The sequence below is a fragment of the Schistocerca serialis genome, chromosome 3 (assembly GCF_023864345.2).
Source record: "Schistocerca serialis cubense isolate TAMUIC-IGC-003099 chromosome 3, iqSchSeri2.2, whole genome shotgun sequence".
In the NCBI taxonomy this organism is placed as follows: Eukaryota; Metazoa; Arthropoda; class Insecta; order Orthoptera; family Acrididae; genus Schistocerca; species Schistocerca serialis.
This window is the reverse complement of record NC_064640.1, coordinates 622,693,897-622,719,980: the sequence shown is the minus strand read 5'-3', so window position 1 is coordinate 622,719,980 and position 26,084 is coordinate 622,693,897. Positions and strand designations below refer to the sequence as shown.

At 42.9% G+C, this 26,084-nt stretch overlaps 1 protein-coding gene across 1 annotated transcript in view; it reads left to right on the top strand.

Annotated features, from left to right (window-relative positions):
* LOC126471055 (uncharacterized) overlaps positions 1-26,084 on the top strand; it is a 633,812-nt gene that overhangs the window by 17,585 nt on the left and 590,143 nt on the right. The gene's annotated exons all lie outside the window — the stretch shown is intronic.

Sequence of the window (26,084 nt, the reverse complement as noted above, 5' to 3'; positions counted from 1 at the left end):
GTAAATATTACTCTGAATCAGGAATTTACATCGAAAATGAAACAAGTATTATCTATAATGTGAGTTTCATATGCGGCATTAAAAGCGTAACAGTATGACTCTTTGTTGAGTAATTCCTCTCGTATAGGCTGTACCGACGACTGACTTCCATTCTGCCCTTATGTTCCTGAGCAAAATTTATCAGCGTTTTATATGAGGAAGTAGAATTTTCACCATGAAGCTACGAAATACGTACGATATTTTTGTATCGGATTTTCAAAGTTTTATAGTCTATTTTTAAATGCCAACAATTTACTTGGGGTTTTAGAAATAGTGCAAGCAGGTTCCAGTTGATCTAGGTTTCAGTACTATGGAAGATATGAAGAGGCTTACACAGGATAGACTAGCGTGGAGAGCCTCCCTTCTTAGCACTGAAGACTACGGAAACAGTCGGTGCGCTAACGCCATGTCACAGCGTTGTCTTATTGACAACCAAAAGGACTGTACGCCACCTTGAAAAAGGACAGACATACAGTGGTCCAAGTAAATACAAGATTGAAAATAAAAATTCCAAACCCTGAAGGCCGATTCCAAAACTATTTACGATGAAACACACATGAACGATTGATGATGTTTAAGAATATTGTTGGTCATCACAAAGACAAGTGCTTCCGTATACCTTGATTGATATCCATGAACTATGAATTAAAGTACACTACTTATACGGCCTCCAAACCTATGAACTGAGTTGTTTGCACAGGCACTGGAGCTATTATCTTATGAAACCTTTTACAAAATAATACATTTGCATATTCGGTAGCTACACATTGAAAATTCTTTTCCCCTGTGCAAAGAATATCACAGCCACAGGCACGGCGCATTTTACCACAAAGCGGAAAGGCCTTAACTTCTACTGTAAATGTGTTTATTACACTTCTCCGAGCTTTGTTTTCCTATATGGCTGAAAATTTTTCCGGGGTAGGGTTATTACTATTTTTAATTGCCGATTTTCTACATGTCTGCATAAAAAGTGTAGTTTCATCGTGATATTGTGAATTCCTCTCTGTAATGAGCCTTATTTGCTGCCGCATACGCCAATGCTCGAGTCAAGAACAACTGAATTTCTTTCCTTACTTGTGGCCGTGTTTGAGTGCAAAAAGTATCTGGCAGTCCGCTATCTATGACCCAAATACCAAACCAATGCTTTCTTTATTGTTGTGGTGATGATTTGTCAACTCCAAATAAACTTTCCTAGCACTGGCACTGTGGTCTCTGCTGTGAGGAAATAGCCACGTTTGCAACCAACTGTAGCAAACTGCCGTAACTAAAACCTTAAGACTGCTGTTGTAACTCTGTAAACTGCCGTTTAAAGGTGCTTTTTTACACGTAATGTTCTTATTTCACTCCCGGGAGACTATAACCTTTACACGCTCAGCTCAAGTACGCCTGGGCAACAACAGAAGACAAGGAAACGAAAGCTATTTTGCCGTTCTGCGGAAACGGTGTGGAAATTCCGAATAACATTGTGTATGTCGTTGCTTTACTGGAATACAACGTTGAGAGTAACCTAAAGGCAGAGTATTACTTCGGTTTGTAAAACTTCCATTTAATGAAGACTGATCCCATACTATAGATGCTTTGGTTTCATGCCGGAATACGTCGCTATACAAAACTTCGTCTCTGATGAATGTGACCATGACTCTGTCCTTAAAGCAACATCTGCTGTCAACTTGCAGACCTTTCGTGAGTTTCGGGTAAAAATGTTACTTTTAGAGTGTGTTAATTGACTCTATTATTTTTTGTGCCACGCCCCACTTCAAATTCTGTTTTCAAGCAGCTTCCAGTCAGTTTATAATTCACCATTCAGTTTACCCTTATCAGTTTTCCAGAAACGTCTTTCACGCTAAGAAGATCTGAAGCATAGTTTTGTGCTTGTTCGGTAGGTACAAAACATCCTCTGTAAATAATACAAATGGATCCACCGTTGAATCCTGTGGAACTCTGTCACTGAGCTATTCCCAGTCACTAAAATTTGCTCCACTTCCAACGTAGTCTGATAATTCAACGCTCTTGTGGCATTAAATATGATTCAAATCAATTGTTTGTAGCAATTTGCGTTCCTTACATTTTTCTAGTAACATTTTGATAACATCCCCTGCAATTCACCTAACGCTGGTTTTCCTGTGATAACTCCTTCATTACGGTGCAGCCTTCGAATTGAGGAGCGCTGAAGTATACAGCTTTCAGTGTGCCGTCGTGTGGGACGTCCGGACAGGGGACGAAGCGAATGCACGGGTCGGTCCGGGGAACTCCAGCCATCGATCCGGGAGCGGCCACCCACACACAGAGCCCGGCACCCGTTTTCCGCTTGCCCATACACTCGCCTTTTATCCGCTCTACTTGCGCGTTTCACTAAAGCACAAACGTAGGGGCTCAAGTATTCTCCATTTTACGGCGACATAAGTTATTCTTCCGTAGAGAAACTGCTTACGTCGCCAAAAGCAACGGAAAAGCAAATACATCCAGACGGTTGCTAAAGGAGAAATTCTCTTTGTGTGTTTACGGCTTTGGACGGCTCTACCACCCACAGCTGAGGAGAATGGCATCGTGCCAACAGTTTGTGAAAGGAAGACGGGAGGATGGTTAGGGTTTAATGTCCCGTCGACATCGTGATCGTTATTGACGACACACAGTCCCAGTTCACCAACGATGGAGCAGGAAATCAGCCGTGTCCTTGACAAAGGAACCATCCCGGCATTTGCCTGAACCGATTTAGGGAAATCACGGAAAACTTAAATCAGAATGGCTGGATGCAGATTTGAACCGTCGTCCTTCCGAATCGAGTCTAGTGTGCTAATCGCTGCGCCACCTCGTTCGGTTGGGTCAGTAATAACCCTACCTCAGAAATATGGTCAGACGAGTCGCGATTTTGCCACTTTTCAAATGATGCAAGGCATCGAGTGCAGTGGCGGCCCAATGTGGCTTTAAACTCGGAATGTGTAGAGGACGTATTTTAGGCCTGAGGAGGTTCTACGTGGTTTAGGTGGTGTTTCTCGTAACATGAGTCGGATAACATATTCAGGATCCCGTGAACATGAACAAGGATGATTGTTTCAACATTGTCAGTGTCCAAGGGCTGCCTTATCTTTCTTTACATCTTGGTGATGAGTCTGCTGTGGACACCCCCGTTCAAGATGACAACAGCCGTCTTCCCAGGACTTTACGCATACGTTCCGGGTTTGACGAACACTCGTGATCATTGTCGTGCATCGACTGGCCCGATAAACCATCCGTCCCTATACCCTTAGAAAATATATGGAACTATTTAGACGAGCAAGTAAAATGTAACATCCAGCATCTCCGCAATTCTATGGAAATTCTTCGAGATGGCATTAACGAGTGGCTTCGGCTGAGTACGACGTACATAAAGAAACTTGTGGATTCCACGTAGAACTGAGCCCATTATCTAGGCTAAACACGGGATAAGCTTGATGTCTCTTGGGGCTAGGTGGGCGAGGGTATGGTGTTAAATTTTCTGTCTGATATGCTTACGTATACAGGGTGAAAGAGCTGCCCCTACCGATGTCGTTTCATACAACCCGCTGTTCTCTGTCTGGCCTTCAAAAACCACGCGCGAGATTTTCATATTCTCTCCCTTGCTACGCAAAAACTATTACTTCTACAGAAAAAAATGAACACTACCTTTTTGTAGGAAATTTAAATTTTGTACTGGGATACGTTTTGGGTATAGACCGCAGTTTTTGAGTTATTCAAGAAAAACCTTCAAACGCACTCCCACTCCCACACTCAGTCTTCACCAGTCAGCATTTCTAGTCTGCTGCTCATGACATTCCCACCTACCACTGTACAAAAATTTGCGCATGCACAAATTATTCTCCACGTTCGACCTTTCTTGGTCTCCATCGACTGACTTTATTACCCCACCGTTTAGTCGAGCACCTACAAATTTTAAAATTCACGTTTTTGTAAATTTTACCTAATAATTTTATGAATTTTAACAGCATATAATAAGCAATTACATTATTATTTTCATCAACTCTTCTGACTACGAACTACTGTGTTTTTAATAATTAAATTGGGATCAAATTCTAAACGTAATTAGTTTTAGCTTAACGTTCACAAAAGTCGTTTTCCTTTCATTACTCCCACAGTCACGTTTAAGTTAATAATGTTAACGAAATAGCCGAATATGACGGTGGCGTAGTAGCCCAACCAGTAGACACCAAAGAAGGTTGGATATCGGAAATAGTTCGTGTAGTCGAGAATTTTTTTACGGTGGTTGGAGGGAGTGTCACGAACAACACACGAGAAATCCTGACTGATGAGTGATGAGTGTAGAGGTGGACGTGGGTTTCAAGGTCACTTTAGTACGTTTTTCTCGAATAACTCGAAAGCCGTGGGCGCCAGCGAAAACGGATCCGAGTATAAAATTTAACTATATTAAATTTCTTACAAAAAGGGCTTGTTCATTTCTTCCGTATGACAAGTAGTTTGTGCGTAGCAAGCGAGAGAATATGAAAATCTCACACGTGGTTTCTGAAGCCAAGATACGTGGGGCGTTCAGAAAGTAAGCTCCGATCGGTCGCGAAATGGAAACGACAATGAAAATCCGATAAAGCTTTGCACAGATGTGTTGGGTAGTGTCTCTAGTATAACCCCAGTTAGCATCACGTCGCTCTTCTCATTTCTGAGCTCGCAGTGAGTGCGTAAAGATGTCTAGAAAATAGTGTCTGCCGCCAAGTACGAGGGCCTGGTGAGAAATTTCGCCTGAAGCTATGCAGCTAACATTACATAACTGTCGTGCTGTTTCTTCTTCAAGACAATTCTCAGCCGCATTCTGCAGGGGCAATGAAGATGCTCCTGCATCGTTTTCAAATGGAAATGTGAGATTACCCACAATACAGTCCGCAATTGTCTCCCCCTGAGTTTCATCGCTGGTCACATGAACCGCTGTCTTTGAAGACAACATTTTGACACAGGCAACGAGGTGTAGGCCAGAAGGAGAATTGGCGGAAAGCACTGGCGGCTGCCTTCTATGATGAGGCTATTGAAAAGTTGGTACAACGCTATGACAAAAGTCTAAGTCAGAACGGCGACTACGTAGAGAAGTAGCTGAAAGGTGTAGCTAATTGTTACAAGTAAAACATTTCTGATGTTCACTGTGGTTTCAATTTGGCAATCAATCGGAGCTTACTTTCTGAACAGGCCTCGTATAATATTGATGGTTGCATAACACGCCATCGTTAGGGGCAACTGAATCACCCTATATGTAATACACATACAATATAATCCACAAGACGCTTTACAGTGCATGGCAGAATATACTCCAAACCGATATTGGCAATTTACTGACCAGTTCCTACCATATATTGAGAAAAAATTAGTACCTACAGTGTAAGGCGGCCAGTTTTTTTTCACTTCAAGTAACCTTTGAAGCGTTAAAGATACTTATAGCCTCATTTCACCTAGACAAATAGTCATGAAATTTAATCAAATAGCTCTTTTGTTGGTCTGACAAGAAGCTGCGTATTAAAAATACATTGAATATGGGTCTTTGTGCTCTTGTACAGTCGCTTGAACAACACGCCGCACGTAATTTTAAACCTCTCTCCACGGAATCTAGGGCTACAGAGGTATGCGATTCGTCATTTTTACGTGACGCTCGACGGAAATAATGAACTTGTCTCATACAAATCTGCTACACTACTGCAAAAAAGTACCAGAATTAAATTAAAAAAGAAATCATTCAGTGCTTGTACCTCGTAGATTAATACAATTGCGAAAACGCGTTGGTCGTAGTTTCACTAGCAGCTGGTCATTAATCGTCTAGGTGAAAACAGATTAAAAATTTCTGTTTTCAGTCCACAGTTATTTGAAGTTAAAAGATGAGGCCCCTGTCCCTGTATAGGCCTCTGTTAGGATCCCTTTCTAATCATATTTTTATCACCCCGATGCAAGATACAGTGATAACAGCATAATTCTCCCACAGTCTTCCGCAACTACAACATCGTCACTCAAGATCATTGTCAATTTCCCCTCAATGATCCACGCTTAACTTCTCAGAACAGATCTGCATCTCTTACATGTTGGTAAGGATTATCCCAACCAGTTACGATTCTAGCACCGCACCTCTGAATTCGTTTCATGTCTGCTGTTATGTCTTCGTGATAAGGACTCCAAACACTGGAGCTGTACAATAGAACTGTTGGAACAAATGTTTGCATGCGATTTCTCTACATTTGAGCTGCAATTTCTCAGAACGCGACCCACTAATATAAGTCCGTAAGTAGGCTGTTTAGGTTTTTATGTTGGTAACGCCACGTAGCGCTTTGTATGAAAATCACTGACTGCTGTGTGCAGTCTGTGGCTAGTTGGCATTGTTGAAGTATTCTCTATTGTAGCGTTCGGCAGTTGGATGCGAACAGCGAATAGCGTTGCGCAGTTGGAGGTGAGCCGCCAGCAGTGGTGGATGTGGGGGGAGAGATGGCAGAATTTTAAGAGCGGACGATATGGACGTGTGTCCACCAGAAAGAGTGAACTTGTAATACTGGATATCATGAACTGATATATATATATTATGACTTTTGAACATTATTAAGGTAAATACATTGTTTGTTTTCTATCAAAATCTTTCATTTGCTAAGTATGCCTATCAGTAGTTAGTGCCTTCAGTAGTTAGAATCTTTTATTTAGCTGGGAGTAGTGGCGCTCGCTATATTGCAGTAGTTCGAGTAACGAAGATTTTTGTGAGGTAAGTGATTCATGAAAGTTATAGGTTATTGTTAATCAGGGCCATTCGTTTGTAGGGATTGTTGAAAGTCAGATTGCGTTGCGCTAAAAATATTGTGTGTCAGTTTAATGTTGATCAGAATAAGTAAAGAGAGAAATGTCTGAGTACGTTCAGTTCTGCTCAGCTGTTTGAAAATCAAATAACGTAAGAGGTTTACCAGCACGGTAATTCATAAATTTTTCTAAGGGTATGTTTCAAGTCTTCTATGCACGTTCCCTAATAGTAACTGTACGTGTTCGTACCGTTTCGTTTTTCTTCTTAATATTATCCCTAGGTATTTAACAGATGTGGCTTGCTCCAGATATTGACCACTTATCCTGCAATCCGGTACTATCGGCTTCTTTCTCTTCGTTTTAGACATTTTCCTGCATTCATCCACTTTTAAAGGAAGCTACCAAACACTACAACAAGATTAAATTTTCAGAACGAGATTTTCAAACTGCAGCGGAGTGTGCGCTGATATGAAACTTCCTGGCAGATTAAAACTGTGTGCCCGACCGAGACTCGAACCCGTGTCAGTTTAGTGTTGATCAGAATAAGTAGAGCACTTGCTCGCGAAAGGCAAAGGTCCTGAGTTTGAGTCTCGGTCGGGCACACAGTTTTAATCTGACAGGAAGTTTCAAGATTAAATTTTGTCTTTGCGAGTTTCATTACGATCGTCCAGTGTCGATAATTTGGCATAGTCAGAGGAGAACTCTCGAAGAATTCATATTCGAGACAGAAAATCAAACAAAATCACCGATAAGACCGAAAACTTCACAGAGTGACGAGGGAAATGACAGATAAGCTTAATCGGCGTGAGAGGCAGATAATAAGGCTACCAGTAATCCCGAATGCAAATCCGTATCTCGGCGACGAGAGCTGTTACTGTGTCAATGCAGGAGGGGCATGTGAGTGATGTGTTTCAGTGGCGAGTGTGTGGAGTGAGGGAGGCGCGTCAGCTGTGGGGCTGCATCGATCTGGAGGAATGTGTGCTGCTGCTGGATGCTGCGGGCCGCGTCACGAGGCTCCACAACGTGACACACTTAACACGCGTCACCATCACTCGCTGCACGCTGCATGCCACGTGAAGGAACTGAAGAAGAATATGATTTAACGTCCCGTCGACAACGACGTCATTAGAGGCTGAGCACAAGCTCAGGTTGGAGGAAGAATACAGAAGGAAACCTGCCGCTTCCTTTACGAAGGATCGGTAACGGCATTCGCCTTTCGCGATCTAGGGAGACCATGCTGAATGCTGCGGGCTACGTCACGAGGCGCCATAACGTGACACACTCAACAAGCAGTTTCCTTTTCAAAGGATCCGTATCGCCTTTCGACTTTGGCGATTTAGGGAGACCACGCTGGATGCTGCGAGCTGTGTCAAGAGGCGGCACAACGTGACACACTCAATACGCAATAGGCATCGCCGTCTCTCATCCCCTGTAAGCTGCGAGGCACGTGAAGGAACTGAGGAAGATTATGATTCAACGGTCCGTCCCATTAGAGATGGAGCAGAAGAGCGGGTTGGGGGAAGGACAGAGAACGAAACCTGCAAACCTTTTCAAAAAATGGTTCAAATGGCTCTGAGCACTGTGGGACTTAACATCTGAGCTCATCAGCCCCTTGAACTTAGAACTACTTAAACCTAACTAACCTGAGGACATCACACACATCCATGCCCGAAGGAGGATTCGAACCTACGACCGTAGCAGTCGCTCGGTTCCGGACTGGAGCGCCTAGAACCGCTCGGCCACACCGGCCGATTTTCCTTTTCAAAGGAACCACAACGGCATTCGACTTCGGCGATTTAGGGAGAGAGCGGGAAACCTTAATCTGGAATACTAGTCTAATATCTGGCAACTGTTCCACCTCGTTCGGCCATCTCGTGAACGATTAACATCACGCAAAATTCAATTTAAATGTGTAGCCAAAGCGGGGATCGATTCAGTATAACTTACGTTCAACACGGAATGCTGGGGACGTATGAACGCTGTGGCCACGTATTAAAGTCACGACTCTTTTAATGTCCTAAGTGTTGCGTATAGTTCCAACTGAATTAAACATAGTGAAATTTGGAAAATTGTCCATAAATACCAGGTGATCAAAAAGTCAGTATAAATTTGAAAACTGAATAAATCACGGAATAATGTAGATAGAGAGGTACAAATTGACACTCATGCTTGGAATGACATGGGGTTTTATTAGAACCAAAAAAATACAAAAATTCACAAAATGTCCGACAGATGGCGCTTCATCTGATCAGAGTAGCAATAATTAGCATAACAAAGTAAGACAAAGCAAAGATGATGTTCTTTACAGGAAATGCTCAATATGTCCACCATCGTTCCTCAACAACAGCTGTAGTCGAGGAATAATGTTGTGAACAGCACTGTAAAGCATGTCTGGAGTTATGGTGAGGCATTGGCGTCGGATGTTGTCTTTCAGCATCCCTAGAGATGTCGGTCGATCACGATACACTTGCGACTTCAGGTAACCCCAAAGCCAATAATTGCACGGACTGAGGTCTGGAGACCTGGGAGGCCAAGCATGACGAAAGTGGCGACTGAGAATATGATCATCACCAAACGACGTGCGCAAGAGATCTTTCACGCATCTAGTATTTTTTTTTCTAATAAAACCCCATGTCATTCCAAGCATATGTGTAAATTTTTACCCATCTATCTACATTATTCCATGGTTTATTAAGTTTTCAAATTTATACTGACGTCTTGATTACCCGGTATATACGAGGGGTGGCAATAAGTAATGCAACACATTTCTTTCTCGACCAATTTCAGATGAAAAAATGCAGAATTTGCTGTGGAACATCGTGGAATATTCGCGCTTCAGCCACTATAGTTTCATGAAATTCCGATAGGTGGCGGCGCTATACTTAGACTTCAAATTGGCGTCTGCAACGGAGGTGCGTGTAAAGCAGAGAGCTGCTTGTCATTGAGTTTCCTTTGGCGGAAAACCGGAGCTTCGCAGATATTCACAGGGCCTTGCAGAATGTCTATGGAGACCTGGCAATGAAAAGAAACACGGTGAGTTGTTGGGTGAAGTGTCTGCCATCATCGCAAACTGCATTGGACTGTTCTTCCTCATCCACCCTACAGCCTAGATCTTGCACCGTCCGACTTCCATGTGTTTGGTGCAACGAGGGATGAACTCTGGCTCCGACGTCGATCAGTAGTGAGGTACCGCGAAGGCGTACAGTCCCTCCCTGAAAGGTGTCGTAAGGCCATCGCATTTAACGGAGATTATGTTGAGAAACAGAGCTTTGTAGCTAAAAGAGTGGGAAATAATATGGTGTATTGGAATTCTGAATAAAACCAACCCGCTCTCACAAAAAATGTGTCTCATTACTTATTGAACGACCCTCGTATGCAAATAGGACAGGCGCAATTCTATTATACAACAGTAACCGGACACGTGAGTCGTGGAATGACATGAAATAGTACGAGGACGTCAGATCGGTTGTAGCGAAGGGGAATGTCCAACTACTGTTGGCTGGGAGAGTTTTGGGAAATCTTAGCGCACCTATAAATAAGACCGTGTGCACGATACTCGTATGACACGTTCATGAGTACTGCTTGAGTGGATGTGATCCACATCAGGTCGGATTTAAGGAAGACATCGACGCTATCCAAAGGCGGCCTGCTGGAAACATTACCCGGTTGGTTCGATCATACGAGAGTGATACGGAAATTCTCTGTGAGCTAAGATGAGAATCCTCTGAGGAGGATGAAGATGATCATTGCCAAAAATCCAATTGAGAAAATTGAGGGAATTAGCATTTACTACAGACTGCGGAATGATTCTTTGGCCTCCAGCTCCCACCTCGCGTTAGACCACAGGTCAAAATAAGCGAGATATGGATCGTACACAGGCATACTGGCTATCACTTTTGTCTCGCTCCATTTGCGAGCGGAAAAGGAAAGGGAATGACTAGCAATGGTACATTGTACAGTGGCTTCCAGTATGTACATGTAGCTGTAAAGGTCAAAATAATAAGTTTCATGCACGAGAAAGTCGATAAATCTTTGATACTACTGAAGATTCAAGAATCCGTTGCAGAATGTCAATTTGATGAACTGGTGCGCAGTGTTTCTAATGTACCTACACTCTAAGGTTCAGTGAATGAAAACAAATCCTGGCCCGATCCTCCCGAAACAAACTGAAGTCTTTCCTCACCCTAAATTAAGAAAATTCTCACGCCGTATAAATGCTGCGGTATATTGTTACAAGCATGAAGAATGAAGAGCTTCCTACATCCATTTATTAACTTCAAACCGCTTCTTCTTGCTGTGATATAACATCTGTTTATGTTCCAGATACATGTCGCCTTTCATTTTAAAGACATCTTCAGTGTATTTATTCTGGAAAATAAAATTTTAGTTTTACTTATAGATTCAAAACAGCTCACATCGTAATTGTTTATGTGAATAAAACGTTACAATTGTTCCTCTGTCTCTCCAAAATCAGCGTTTCATGTTATCCATTCATAAGTCAGAGGGAACATTTCCACGACACCTATGACAATACGTTTTACTTATAGACTTTAAGGTCTTCTGATTTTGTAGATTTCATACTTCGTTTTCTTAAAATATATTATGTCCGTGACATTTCCGTAATACTGTTCGTTCACTAGAACACTGTTTTCTTGTTTATGTATATAATTGTTACCACCTAACCGACTGAGGCATTTCACACTTTCTCTCACTCTTTCTCCCTTTTGCGTACTTGCGCAAAGGGAATTGGGATGAAAAGGGAATTTGCACATACCGTTCTCTAAACCGTTTTCTATTTACGTTTGTTTCTCTCGACTGCAAAAGGACATCACATAAAGGATGAACTCAACACGTCCAAAATCAGAACAGAGATAAAAATGAACCATAGATAAACGCTCGCTATACACCGAGTTCTGTGGTCACCAGTTTAATGATGCTTCTCGGAGTGCAACTTGCGTAAGCAACCGACCTTTTTCTCGATTCCCGGTAGGGCACTCAGGTTTAGCGTATCATATGTGGTCATCCGCAAAAGATGTTTAGTACAAAAGACGAAGTAAATTCGGCATGAATTATCGCTAGGTAATTTAGCTAATTGGAAATAAAATATGAAACAGAGATGTTCAAGAAGTAATGACGATTCACCGAAGCTGTGGATTCCCTGTAAAGAACTGCTCACCAAACAGCCATGGGAAACTCGGCAACTTGCGAGAAGTTCTTCGGTTGAGTGGCTTCCACCTCGTCAGCTCGTTATCGCACAGAAGTTCACCTGCAAGGGTGGCTGCTCTGGCGTTATTTACTTGTTCCTGGTAAACCTGTGACGAAGTTCAACGCTAATTCAGATTTCCAGGTAGCCCCTATTTCGCTTGTTTCTGAGAGCCACTCCCGTGAACGCTTTCTTAGTTGTTGCTGGTCCGAGAAGCCAACCTAAATCATGTATTGCATTTGCACACACAAAGACGTTACAATTTCCCACTTCTCAACCCCTCTAGTAACAACCCAGCCATTTTTTAAACATATCTCTGCTCTACAAATAAAAGAGAAATTAAATAAAAAACGGAGAAACATTAAAGACGAAATCACGCTAACAAAGACTGAAACTAAAAGAAAGATAAATCTGTAGTAATTCCGTACTGGGGGCATGTATCAGACAAAATAAATTACGCGTTAAAGAAAACAAATCTCAGAATAGGTTTCTATACCAGCAACACATTAGGAACTAATATAAATCGTAAAATAGACCAAACACAACGGTAATAAAGCCTACGCTGGACAGACAGGTAGAATTTTAAGACGAGATAATATAAGCAGAAACATAAGCTCAAATAACCTTCCAGCTTTCGCCACGGATCTCAGAGAAACTGAACACTTTGCTGAACATTTCGAGATAAATCTCACTTTTTACATAATGCTTCTAAAGGCCAATTAATAGACATTTTGGAAGAAATAGAAATCTTCATTCACAAAACCAAGCACCCATAAAAAATCAAGCAATCAAACAGAATTGCGCACCGAAAAATTCATAGAAAATTTCAACAGCACCTTGATCAGTATGTGAAATACACTCCAACCTACATTAATCACCAGATATGGGACTGCAAAGGATTCATAAAAACGAAAATTTATTGTATAACTGTAATTTAATGGAGCACTGTGTCTCTCACTGAATATAGTCAGTGATAATGCAATGGACAGTATCTTGAAAAGAGGATATAAATTGAACATCAAAAAAAGCAAAACAAGGATAATGGAATGTAAACGAATTAAATCAGGCGATGCTGAGGAAATTAGATTAGGAAATGAGACACTTATAGTAATAAATGAGTTTTGCTATTTGGGAAGCAAAATAAATGATGATGGTCAAAGTAGGGAGGATATAAAATAAGTAGACTGGCATGGCAAAAAAAAAGCGTTTCTGAAGATGAGAAATTTGTTGACATCGAGTATAGATTTAAATGTCAGAAAGGCCTTTCTGAAAGTATTTGTATGGAGTGTAGCCATGTATGAAAGTGAAACATGGACAATAAACAGTTTAGACAAGAATAGCACAGAAGCTTTTGAAATGTGGTGATACAGAAGAACGCTGAAGATTAGATGGGTAGATCACGTAGCTAATGAGGAAGTACTGAATAGAATTGGGAGATGAGAAATTTGTCGTACAACCTGAGTAAAAGTAGGGATCGCTTGATCGCTTGGTAGGACACATTCTGAGGCATCAAGGGTTCACCAGTTTAGAACTGGAGGGAATCGTGGGGGGAGGGGGAGGGAGGGGGGAGTAGAAATCGTAGAGGGAGACCAAGAGATGAATTCAGTAAGCAGATTCAGAGAGATGTAGAATGCAGTAGTTACTCGGAGATGAAGAGGCTTTTACAGGATAGAGTAGCACTGAGAGCTGCATCAAACCAGTCTTTGAACTGAAGACCATAACTACAGCAAGGCAGTCTACGATGACATCTATGAAAACAAGTCAGTGTGACACATAGTGAACTCCAACGAGAATATATTCTCCATTATGTATCGTTGTCATGTAGATCATATCATTCTGGATAATGAAGGTACTACAATTAAAACAAATGTATCTTGTGTTCATATACTGACATACTACATTAAGATGAACTACAATTGTGACATTTTTAACACAGATTTCAGCCACATCTAAAATGTCATGACATAAATAGAACTGTTCACACCAAGTATTTACCAAATACAGAATACATAAGTAGTTACCATCTGGACCGTATTATTACTTATACCCTTATTATCAACTTTCGACACATCTACTCATAAAAATCTTCGTTCCCTGTAATAGGTGGCTTGTGTAAATAGGCAAATCCCGAAACCACGCAGCCAGTAAATAATTAGCGGCTTTGGTGCAAACAGTTAAAAAAGTCTTTTCTTCAATGATTGTGCTCAGACTTGCGATAAATGTGTTATTAGTTGTTATTAGTTAAATATGCAGATAATTCGTAGATACACACATAGTACTAATAAATAAATTTAGAATACTTAGTTACGACGACATAATGTACTATTTCTTGTGCTAGAACTCTGGGAAATATTTTAGACTAATGCAGAGTATACTACACACTCATGAGTAATAGAACTGGATATAGCTGCCTAGCGAGCGAGGAGACGCAGTTGTTAAGGTACTGAACTTGCATTCAGGAGAACGACGCTCCAAACACCCTCCTGGCTACCCTGATTTAAGATGTCACTGATTCCCTATATCGCTTAAGACAAGTCCAAGATTGTTCCTTTCAAAAGGACATGACTGATATCCTTCCCCCAATCTGAGTTTGCGTCTCTTATGACTTCGTCGGCGACGGGACATCAAACCGTAATCTTCGTTTCGTTCACACACCTGGTGTCGTGTATCACATCCCTCCACTCTAACTAGGGATACGACACGTCATAGACTGAACTGTTCCTGGCATCGAAAGCGTCCCGGTACCAACCTGATCCCTAACACGTAATATATCGCTTCATGGCACCTCGTATGTTCTCAATACAATTTACGTCAAGTGATATGCAGAGGCGGCACAAAAGTATTCTCGTGTGTTGAAATGTTCCTCGATCCGTTCTGGCACAGATTTAGAACGACAGGGGTGATGCATTGCCTTGCTTAAAGAGCAGGTCATTTGCAGGATGCTATGGGTGAAGAAATCCGTATTAACACCAGCACTAATATCTGTGTCGTGTAGTGATCAAATAGATGGGTGTGGAGCAGTGGCTTCTCTTCCACTTAGCGTGGAGGTGGTGCTGAATGGGATGCCTTCTCACTGGCTGCTGTAGTCCAAAACTGAGATGACGAGCGATAAGTCGCAATCCAGCCCATCTGTCCACTGTTACCATCCACAGAAGGTGAAGGCGACCCCAGTTACCAACACGTTGCAGTCTACGGTGCTACACTGGCGACAGAGGTTTCCATCCAATCAAGGTAGTCACGGTGTCAGGTAGATCTCACAGTGCATGCACGACATCAGACATGGAATGTCCCGTGCGTCACGATATGGCTCTCTTATCGCGTGTCTTACCCATCCATCTCTCGACTGTCATAGCGTGGCCAGTTCACAGCCTGACGGCATACCGGTCTCGTGACGGACGCGACTATTGCATTAGCCGTGGCAATGTCTCTCCAAAGCAACAGCTACATCTACCTTTTTCCATACCTCATTTCGTATCAACAAAAGCTTGATATTCACAGATTACAATTACGGCGGCAATCCATTTCGTAGTACGATAGGCTGGAATTTACGATTGCAGGCTTTCTCGGCGTATTTCAGCTATGAAATCTTCACGTGTTATCAGCCGAGTGGTGTCGTCTTCTAGTCGAAACGTTTCAATGGATTGCGTATCCATCATCTTCAGGCGAAGTGTCGCCACTCGACTGATAACCCGTGAAGATTTCAAGGACTGGAATTTACACTCCTGGAAATGGAAAAAAGAACACATTGACACCGGTGTGTCAGACCCACCATACTTGCTCCGGACACTGCGAGAGGGCTGTACAAGCAATGATCACACGCACGGCACAGCGGACACACCAGGAACCGCGGTGTTGGCCGTCGAACGGCGCTAGCTGCTCAGCATTTGTGCACCGCCGCCGTCAGTGTCAGCCAGTTTGCCGTGGAATACGGAGCTCCATCGCAGTCTTTAACACTGGTAGCATGCCGCGACAGCGTGGACGTGAACCGTATGTGCAGTTGACGGACTTTGAGCGAGGGCGTATAGTGGGCATGCGGGAGGCCGGGTGGACGTACCGCCGAATTGCTCAACACGTGGGGCGTGAGGTCTCCACAGTACATCGATGTTGTCGCCAGTGGTCGGAGGAAGGTGCACGTGCCCGTCGACCTGGGACCGGACCGCAGCGACGCACGGATGCACGCCAAGACCGTAGGATCCTACGCAGTGCCGTAGGGGACCGCACCGCCACTTCCCAGCAAATTAGGGACACTGTTGCTCCTGGGGTATCGGCGAGGACCATTCGCAACCGTCTCCATGAAGCTGGGCTACGGTCCCGCACACCGTTAGGCCGTCTTCCGCTCACGCACCAACATCGTGCAGCCCGCCTCCAGTGGTGTCGCGACAGGCGTGAATGGAGGGACGAATGGAGACGTGTCGTCTTCAGCGATGAGAGTCGCTTCTGCCTTAGTGCCAATGATGGTCGTATGCGTGTTTGGCGCCGTGCAGGTGAGCGCCACAATCAGGACTGCATACGACCGAGGCACACAGGGCCCACACCCGGCATCATGGTGTGGGGAGCGATCTCCTACACTGGCCGTACACCACTGGTGATCGTCGAGGGGACACTGAATAGTGCACGGTACATCCAAACCGTCATCGAACCCATCGTTCTACCATTCCTAGACCGGCAAGGGAACTTGCTGTTCCAACAGGACAATGCACGTCCGCATGTATCCCGTGCCACCCAACGTGCTCTAGAAGGTGTAAGTCAACTACCCTGGCCAGCAAGATCTCCGGATCTGTCCCCCATTGAGCATGTTTGGGACTGGATGAAGCGTCGTCTCACGTGGTCTGCACGTCCAGCACGAACGCTGGTCCAATTGAGGCGTCAGGTGGAAATGGCATGGCAAGCCGTTCCACAGGACTACATCCAGCATCTCTACGATCGTCTCCATGGGAGAATAGCAGCCTGCATTGCTGCGAAAGGTGGATATACACTGTACTAGTGCCGACATTGTGCATGCTCTGTTGCCTGTGTCTATGTGCCTGTGGTTCTGTCAGTGTGATCATGTGATGTATCTGACCCCAGGAATGTGTCAATAAAGTTTCCCCTTCCTGGGACAATGAATTCACGGTGTTCTTATTTCAATTTCCAGGAGTGTATTTTTAAATCTTCTTAATTTTATTTTATAAGGCGCTTAGTCGTATACGTAAGGCAGTTCTATGGTAAAAGAAGACAACTAATTATGTTCTAATTCATAAAAGGTATGAATGAAATCAAATAAAGAACTACGGTTCTGAAAGCCTCACGAAACTGACGAATTTTAACATTATCTGTAAGAGATTAGAGATTAATGTCCCTTTGACGACGGAGTCATTAAAGAACATACTCCTTAAGGTAGGAGGACTGATCAAAAAATTTAAAAAAACACTCATTTAGCCTACTTGTATGAAGGAGAAACTCTGAAGTTTGAAATTCGGAAGTTATTTCCATAATTCAAGTAAAGCAGCCATAACTATATCGAGTGGGTACATGTATCAGTAAATAAGATTTTTAGAGACAATAGGTGTCTCTCACAAGGTCACCACCATAGTCGCCGACGATGGTCATCCGGGTTGATGTAGAACCGAGATTTATCGCTGAAATCAGTGAGACGCCGTTCATCGGAAATCCATACTTCCCAGTGACTGCACCGCTCCAGCTAAAGCCGTTTACGTTGTGGTGTTAACGGCAACCTACTCTTGGGACACTAATTCATTATTCCGGCTATCGCTAGTGTTCTACCACTGGTGCGAGATAACAGAATATTGCAAGGCGCCCATTACGATGTTCCTAGTAGGCGATAGGTCGATCCTCCTTCGGGATGGTCAGATGTTGTCGATCGAACCGTTTATGTCGAATGTGTCTGTGTAGTAGGATCTGTTGTGTTGGCAGAAGAGCCAACACTGTTTTTCTAGAGGAGGCCGAAATGCACGCGTTTAATTACACGCTGACTGGCGTGAGGTCTGGAACAGGACAATATCTTGAGAATTGCAAATAAAGTACGTAGTTGATAAAATACTTAACTTTAATCTACAATTGTAGAACATCTCTGTTGATGATACATGCTTCACATACTAAATATCAATTGAATACGGCGCCTTGCTAGGTCGTAGCAAATGTAGCTGAAGGCTATGCTAACTATCGTCTCGGCAAATGAGAGCGTAGTTGTCAGTGAACCTTTCCTTGCAAAGTCGGCTGTACAACTGGGGCGAGTGCCAGGACGTCTCTGTAGACCTGCCGTGTGGTGGCGCTCGGTCTGCAATTACTGACAGTGGCGACACGCGGGTCCGGCGTATCCTAATGGACCGCGGCCAATTTAAAGGCTACCACCTAGCAATTGTGGTGTCTGGCGGTGACACCACAGGATCTAACAAAAAATGCAATTAAATTATAAATGAGTGAGTAATAAAGAGATGTTATTTAATTATATAAATGAGAGTATACCTCTATATTTGAATGTGTTGAACTGGAAGTTGTGATACTTGTGGACACAGTCCTACAATACGATCATTTACTTCTCAATCGCAGCGTAATTAAAGCGGCTTTCTACAGAGTATGTTTTTTAACACAAGCCTGTTCTCTACTGTTATAAGTTTTGCTAATCGGTATGACAGTACCTCGTACCTCTTATTTTGCCTAAGAGACGATGACATATGAACTATTCGTCGAATCCTGTCAGAAGTTCGCTCGCCGAGCAGTGATATCGACTTCATTTCCTTGCTGTAAGGCTCTCCTGGGATACAACTTGAGAGAATTTCTGATACGCAGTTTTCTCTTCTGTAACTCATTTTTTATTTCACTTCATGGAAGTACACACTTTTAACATTAACTTCAGAACAGAACGCACAATTGCAATTATAAATAATACGAGGCGACTTCGCCTTCCATCTCCATACATCTCACGACTGACAGTCAGCGACCCTGTACTCAACAACCATAACAAGAAGAGCTCAGCTCTGAGGTACACCTATCTTAATCGATGACTACTCGTAACTCATTTTTAATCCGTGGCGGCACGGTTTTCTCTCGCGTACTCACGGTCAAGTTGAATATGTCTATACGCTATTTCAGATTATTTAAATACATTTCATTGAGAACATAAAAGTAATTAAAGGAAGAATCGCGTAGATAATTTACTCTTCAGGTCCAGATAATTATGTCTTCTGGGCATTTCACTTTCTTTATACACTTAACAGCCAAAGAAACTAGTTCACCTGCCTAATATCATGTAGTCCCCCGCGAGCACGCAGAAGTAACCCAAAAAACGACGCGGCATAGAAACGACTAATATGTGAGGGAGCCGGCCGGGGTGGCCGAGCGGTTCTAGGCGCTACAGTCTGGAACCGCGCGACCGCTACGGTCGCAGATTCGAATCCTGCCTCGGGCATGGGTGTGTGTGATGTCCTTAGGTTAGTGAGGTTTAAGCAGTTCTAAGTTCTAGGGGACTGATGACCTCAGAAGTTAAGTCCCATAGTGCTCAGAGCCATTTGAATCATTTGTGTGAGGGAACTGACGCCATGAATCCCGCAGGGCTATGCATAAATCCGTAAGAGTACTAGGGGATGGAAATGTCTTCTGAACAGCACATTGCAAGGCATCCCAGATATGCTCAATAATGTTTATGTCTGGAGAGTTTGGTGGCCAGCGGAAGTGTTTAAACTCAGAAGTGTGTTCCTGGAGTCACTCTGTAGCAATTCTGAATGGGTCAAGTCTCGCATTGTTCTGCTGGAATTGCCCAAGTCCGTCGGAATGCACAATGGATATGAATGGATGCATGTGATCCAGACAGGATGCTTACGCACGTGTCACCTTTCAAAGTCGTATCTAGACGTATCAGGGGTCCCGTATCACTCCAACTACATACGCCCCACACCATTACAGAGCTTCCACCAGCTTGAACAGTCCCCTACTGACATGCAGGGTCCATGGATTCATGAGGTGAAACGAGATTAGTCCGAAAAGGCAACATGTTTCCAGTCATCAACAGTCCAATGTCGGTATTGATGGGCCTAGGCGAGGCGTAAAGCATTGTGTCGTACAGTCATCAAGGGTACACGACTGGGCCTTCGGCTTTGAAATCTCATATCGATGATGTTTCGTTGAGTGGTTTGGACGCTGACACTTGTTGATGGCCCAGCATTTAAATCTGCAGCAGTTTGCGGAAGGGTTGCACTTCTGTCACGTTGAACGATTCTCTTCAGTTGCCGTTTGTCCCGTTTTTGCAGGATTTTTTACGGCCGCAGAGATGTCAGAGATTTGATGTTTTACCGAATTCCTGATATTCACGGTACACTTGTGAAATGGTCGTACGGGAAAGACCCCTATTTATCGCTACCTCGGAGATGCTGCTTCCTATCGCTCGGTCCCCAACTGTAACACCGCGTTCAAACTCACACAAATCTTGATAATCTGCAATTGTAGCAGCAGCAACCGATCTAACAACAGCGCCAGACACTTAGTTGTCTCATATAGGCGTTGCCAAGCGTAGCGCCGTATTCTGCTTGTTTACATGTCTCTGTATTAGAATACGGATGTCTATACCAATTTCTTTGGCGCTTCAGTCTATTTACATACATGCTACGCAAGTCGCTGTATGGCGTGTGGCAGAGGGTACCTCGCAGAATTACTAGTCATTTTCTTCCTTGTTCCACTCGCAAACAGAGCGAGAGAAAAACGACTGTCTGTGTGCCTCCGTACGAGCCCTAATGTCTAGTATCTTGTCTTTGTGGTCCTTGCGCGAAATGTACGTTGCTGGTAATAGAGTCGTTCTGCAGTTAGCTTCAAATGCCGGTTTTCTGCATTTCCTCATTAGTGTTCCTCGAAAAGAACATAGTCGTTGCTCCAGGGGTTCCCATTTGAGTTCCCAAATAGTCTCCGTAGTACTTCCGTGTCGATCCAACCTCCCAGTAACAAATCTAGCGGCCCGCCCCTGAACTGCTTCGATGTCCTTCTTTAATCTGACTATGTGGGGATCCCAAATATGGGAGCAGTACACAAGAACTGGTTGCACTAGTGTTAAAAGGAAGGAAGGAAGATTGGGTTTGACGTCCCGTCGACACTGAGGTCATTAGAGACAGAGTACAAGCTTGGATTGTGTCAAACATGGGGAAGGAAATCGGCCGCGCCCTTTCAAAGGAACCATCCCGGAATTTGTGTTGAGCGATTTGGGGAAATCACTGAAAACCTAAATCTGGATGGCCGGACCCTGGTTTGAACAGACGTCCTCCCGAATCCGAGTCCAGTGTGCTAACCACTGCGCCACCTCTCTCGGTTGCAGACTGATGCCTTTAAGCATTTATGAAAATTATTAATAAACTGCATCTAAGTGATTTTATTGTATGTGATTTGCATTTCAGCAAGTCTTCATAGTCCGCCGAAGGAGAGAAGGCGATATTTTCGGTATGATTTTTAGTTGAGCGTATGTGATGCAAATGTCAAAGGCAGTAGGCAGAAGGAAAATTTTAAAGTGTACGGGGCCTAATGGATACCCTTTCTTCATTCCGGTAGTTTGGAAAAAAAGCTCATAAACAAGTTTGATATGGCTGACTGGTCATTAAATTTGATCGTCGTCCGCAGTTATTACTTGCCGTAGGCACTATGGGAGAAAAGGGAAGATTATGGTTTAAAGTTAATTACAGATTAAATTCTCATCGTACTCTGCGTTGTAAAAACCTGCTTCGCAAGAACGAAGGGGCTTTGCGATGTAGCCCCGATTTCGTACTGAGGAGCCAACGGCTTAACGCCCTTCTACAACCGACTTTATTTGAATTGGTTGTGCTGTCCCTAAGTCACGTCAAATAAATGTCTTCACAGGGCTGATCTACTTCTGGCTGAAAGAAAATCCTCTTTTTATGGTTCTCAGAGAGTATTTAAGCTGTTGACCGTTCAGGAATATACTAGTTTCACGCATTTTCTCTGTTACATCTACATTTACATCTACATCTATACTCCGCGAGCCACCTTACGGTGTGTGGCGGAGGGTACTTATTGTACCACTATCTGATCCCCCCTTCCCTGTTCCATTCACGAATTGTGCGTGGGAAGAACGACTGCTTGTAAGTCTCCGTATTTGCTCTAATTTCTCGGATCTTTTCATTGTGATCATTACGCGAGATATATGTGGGCGGTAGTAATATGTTGCCCATCTCTTCCCGGAATGTGCTCTCTCGTAATTTCGATAATAAACCTCTCCGTATTGCGTAACGCCTTTCTTGAAGTGTCCGCCACTGGAGCTTGTTCAGCATCTCCGTAACGCTCTCGCGCTGACTAAATGTCCCCATGACGAATCGCGCTGCTTTTCGCTGGATCATGTCTATCTCTTCTATTAATCCAACCTGGTAAGGGTCCCATACTGATGAGCAATACTCAAGAATCGGACGAACAAGCGTTTTGTAAGCTACTTCTTTCGTCGATGAGTCACATTTTCTTAGAATTCTTCCTATGAATCTCAACCTGGCGCCTGCTTTTCCCACTATTTGTTTTATGTGATCATTCCATTTCAGATCGCTCCGGATAGTAACTCCTAAGTATTTTACGGTCGTTACCGCTTCCAATGATTTACCACCTATGGCATAATCGTACTGGAATGGATTTCTGCCCCTATGTATGCGCATTATATTACATTTATCTACGTTTAGGGAAAGCTGCCAGCTGTCGCACCATGCATTAATCCTCTGCAGGTCCTCCTGGAGTACGTACGAGTCTTCTGATGTTGCTACTTTCTTGTAGACAACCGTGTCATCTGCAAATAGCCTCACGGAGCTACCGATGTTGTCAACTAAGTTTACTTATTACTTTTAACAGAAAATATACAAAAATCATTAAATAACACTGACATACTCACTACAACGGATTAAAAACACTTTTCTTTCTTACCTTAGCTCCCGAGCCTCGAAAACTTGGATTGCGTTACTCAAGGTGCGTGTTCACTTCCCTTACAGCGAGAGCGGCTGGCACTGAAGGTGCCTGTCTACGTTTTGTTAGCTGACCACTGTTTAACTATGGAGGTGACGCAGCGTTAAGGACAACGGACTAGCGTCCAGAAGAAGCGAGATTCAAATCCTCTTAAGGCAATTCAGATGTAGGTTTCCCTCTGCTTCCGTAAATCACGTTAGGCGAAAGACGTGGTGGTTTTTACTATGTCGCCGCAATCGAATTCCTTCATATCATCTGCAGACCGCATTCAGCTAAACTTTCATTGCACAGGTAAAGTAAGGGAGATTATGGTCCGTACAGTGGTACACAGATATTCATTTTCCTTTCGTTCCATTAATGACTGTAACAGGTGAGGAAATGGTACAAATTACCCCTCACCATGCTCTGTGCATTGGCTTGCGGTGTGTGTCTATAGATGTTGAATCTAGAAGGTAAGCGCCAAGTATGATTGATTTACTATACAACATTTTCGTAAGGCTAAGAGCACTGCTCTTTTCGGCTTGCTGTGTGATGCTGTCCATCATCCAGCGATTGTTCCAGTGACACGGTTCAGTTGACACTCAGCACTGTGATCATTATTACAACAGTTATTTCTATTGACAAGTCATCCCATATGAGATACAATGTGGAACGGCCCCGTGACATGGGTCTCATCTCCAAGGGCATTTCATCAGGGGCTATCGCAAACAGCTACACACACAATTACATGATACCACCGGATTTACCAGGTGCCACAGAATTGTGACGTGTTCTTGCTAATCGACGTAATGGTCCCTCTAGTACCACCGACAATAACGCTGCTGCTACAAAAGGTACTGGTATTAGACAAGACGTTATTACAGTGTATCAGTGTTTTCACATCATTTGTAACTTTAATCTATGAAAGCGAATGCCACTATTTTTCCTTTGAAAATCAAAAGCCAGTTTCCTTTGCCATCCTTGTGCAATCCAAACTTGTGATTCGTCTCTGATTAATTTCTCTTCGAAGGGACATTAATATCTACTGTACCTTCCTAGAAGCTACATATTACAGATGTCTAAGCTGTGCACTTTTGCTTTGCCGATTACAACAGATTTTTGAAATGAAAATGACAAAAAACTGACCTACTTTTCCTATTTTCACTGACTAATGTTTTATAGCCTCATATTCTAACACGAAGTTTCATTGAAGTTGAGGGTGTTTGTTGATCAGAAGGAAAATATTTGATTTCCACTATAGAACCTCTTTTACAGCAGCATGACAGTAAAGTTCCCACAAAATCTACCAACTCATTGGCAGAGGAAGAGCAGTCTACCGCAGATGTTTTTGTGAACTCCATCGTGAAGAAAGAACACCAGAGTTTCTGCGCAGTCTCACGGGGAGCAATGTGAGAAATATATTTGGAGCACCAGAAGGAACGAATCAGATGTCTAAGGACCCAACCGAGTCATAATTTTAAGGCAATACCTACTTACTGAACATATATGTGGTAAAACATTAATTTTCAGTATTAATCTCTTTTAGTTTTTTTCATTCCTTCCAACAGAGGGCAACCATACCTCTGCATTAAACCGTCACAGCCCAAGGACGCAGTTTGAAGACGAAAAACCGTTGTGCGCTAATACACCATGACTAATAGTTTCTCGGTAGTGCAAACGTCGCATTGCTTTCAAACCATGTATTCAGCAATTTTTGTTTAACCGCAGAAGTGAGGAAGACATTCACTTCTATTGTTCTTACAATTTACGCGTTTTTAAGCGACCGTCTGTAAAATAACCTTTGACACACTTTCTCTTGTTTAATTAGTTCCAAGCCATCTAAGTAACAGAAACAAATAAGCTCTTTGAAATATTTCTCGGTATTCCTAGACCACATGGAATGAATCTGAAGATTACTGTACACTTTGTCTTCAATTCATACATAGTAAGAGCTCTCTAGTTCCATAGACATCTCAAAAATATTTACATTTTTCCCACATTTAGGTATCATGTGCTCTTGCATATATCTGATTAGGTCACTGTACAGAGGTCCATATAGGTCTAAGTGGTACGCCGAATTACTGTTGTTCTAAATACACTTATCATGCCCTTAATTGTCCAATTTGATATTGGGCCAAACTCCGTTTACACAATTAAATGTACGATTCGATAGGATCTTGGATATTCTAGTGGGTTGTACACAAAAACATCTAAAAGACTTTACAGCCGAAATTGTACAGTAATGGAGACAAAACACAGCAATGTTTTACTATACTTACGCAGTGACAGAAAGTGTGGTAAAATGTGGTCATTTACGCGATTTCATTTTTTCTTTCTGAAACAATTTACATAGAACATACTTTTTGGAACAACAAACTGTTTAAGTATGATTTAGCTCAAATAGATTTATTAAATTCCGAAAACAAATACCAATGTTACAAAAGGCAAGATCTCAAAGCAGAACTTATGCCAAAAGGACGTTGCAGACTGGTGCTCCTAGATTCCTATCTAACTGAAAATTAATGTAATATCTTTCAACTTCCCTTCAGTAGTCAGTTAGGCTTCTTTACTTGGTTCAGCCGGCCGGTGTGACCGTGCGGTTCTAGGCGCTTCAGTCTGGAACCGCGTGACCGCTACGGTCGCAGGTTCGAATCGTGCCTTGAGCATGGATGTGTGTGATGTCCTTAGGTTAGTTAGGTTTAAGTAGTTCTACGTTCTAGGGAACTGATGACCACAGATGTTAAGTCCCATAGTGCTCAGAGCCGTTTTTTTTTCTTTGCTTGGTTCAAGTAATGACTACCTCGTCTACCTCTTTAACAGGGAGTGAAAACACCTGATAATATACGGGTAGGTGGCTTTCAGACCCGCTTTTCAAGCTGTTATCTCAATGGGTTTTACTTGCGTTGTTTTAATGTTCATTTTGGATTTAATTTATTTCTAGAAATTGCTTTGCAGGTGTAGAGAAATCAGTCCTAAAAATTTCATACGCGTATCTTAAATTTTCGAATTCATTATGGTAACTACATAGCAACATAGGTTGCTCTATTTTCCGTAAAAAAGCATCTGCTACGTAAAAAACATTATCAGCTGGTAAATAATTATGTCCTCTTACCGGAAAAAGTGATATTGATTGTTATGACAAACGTTTGAACCATTTTACTTGACACTAATAAAACGATGGTAT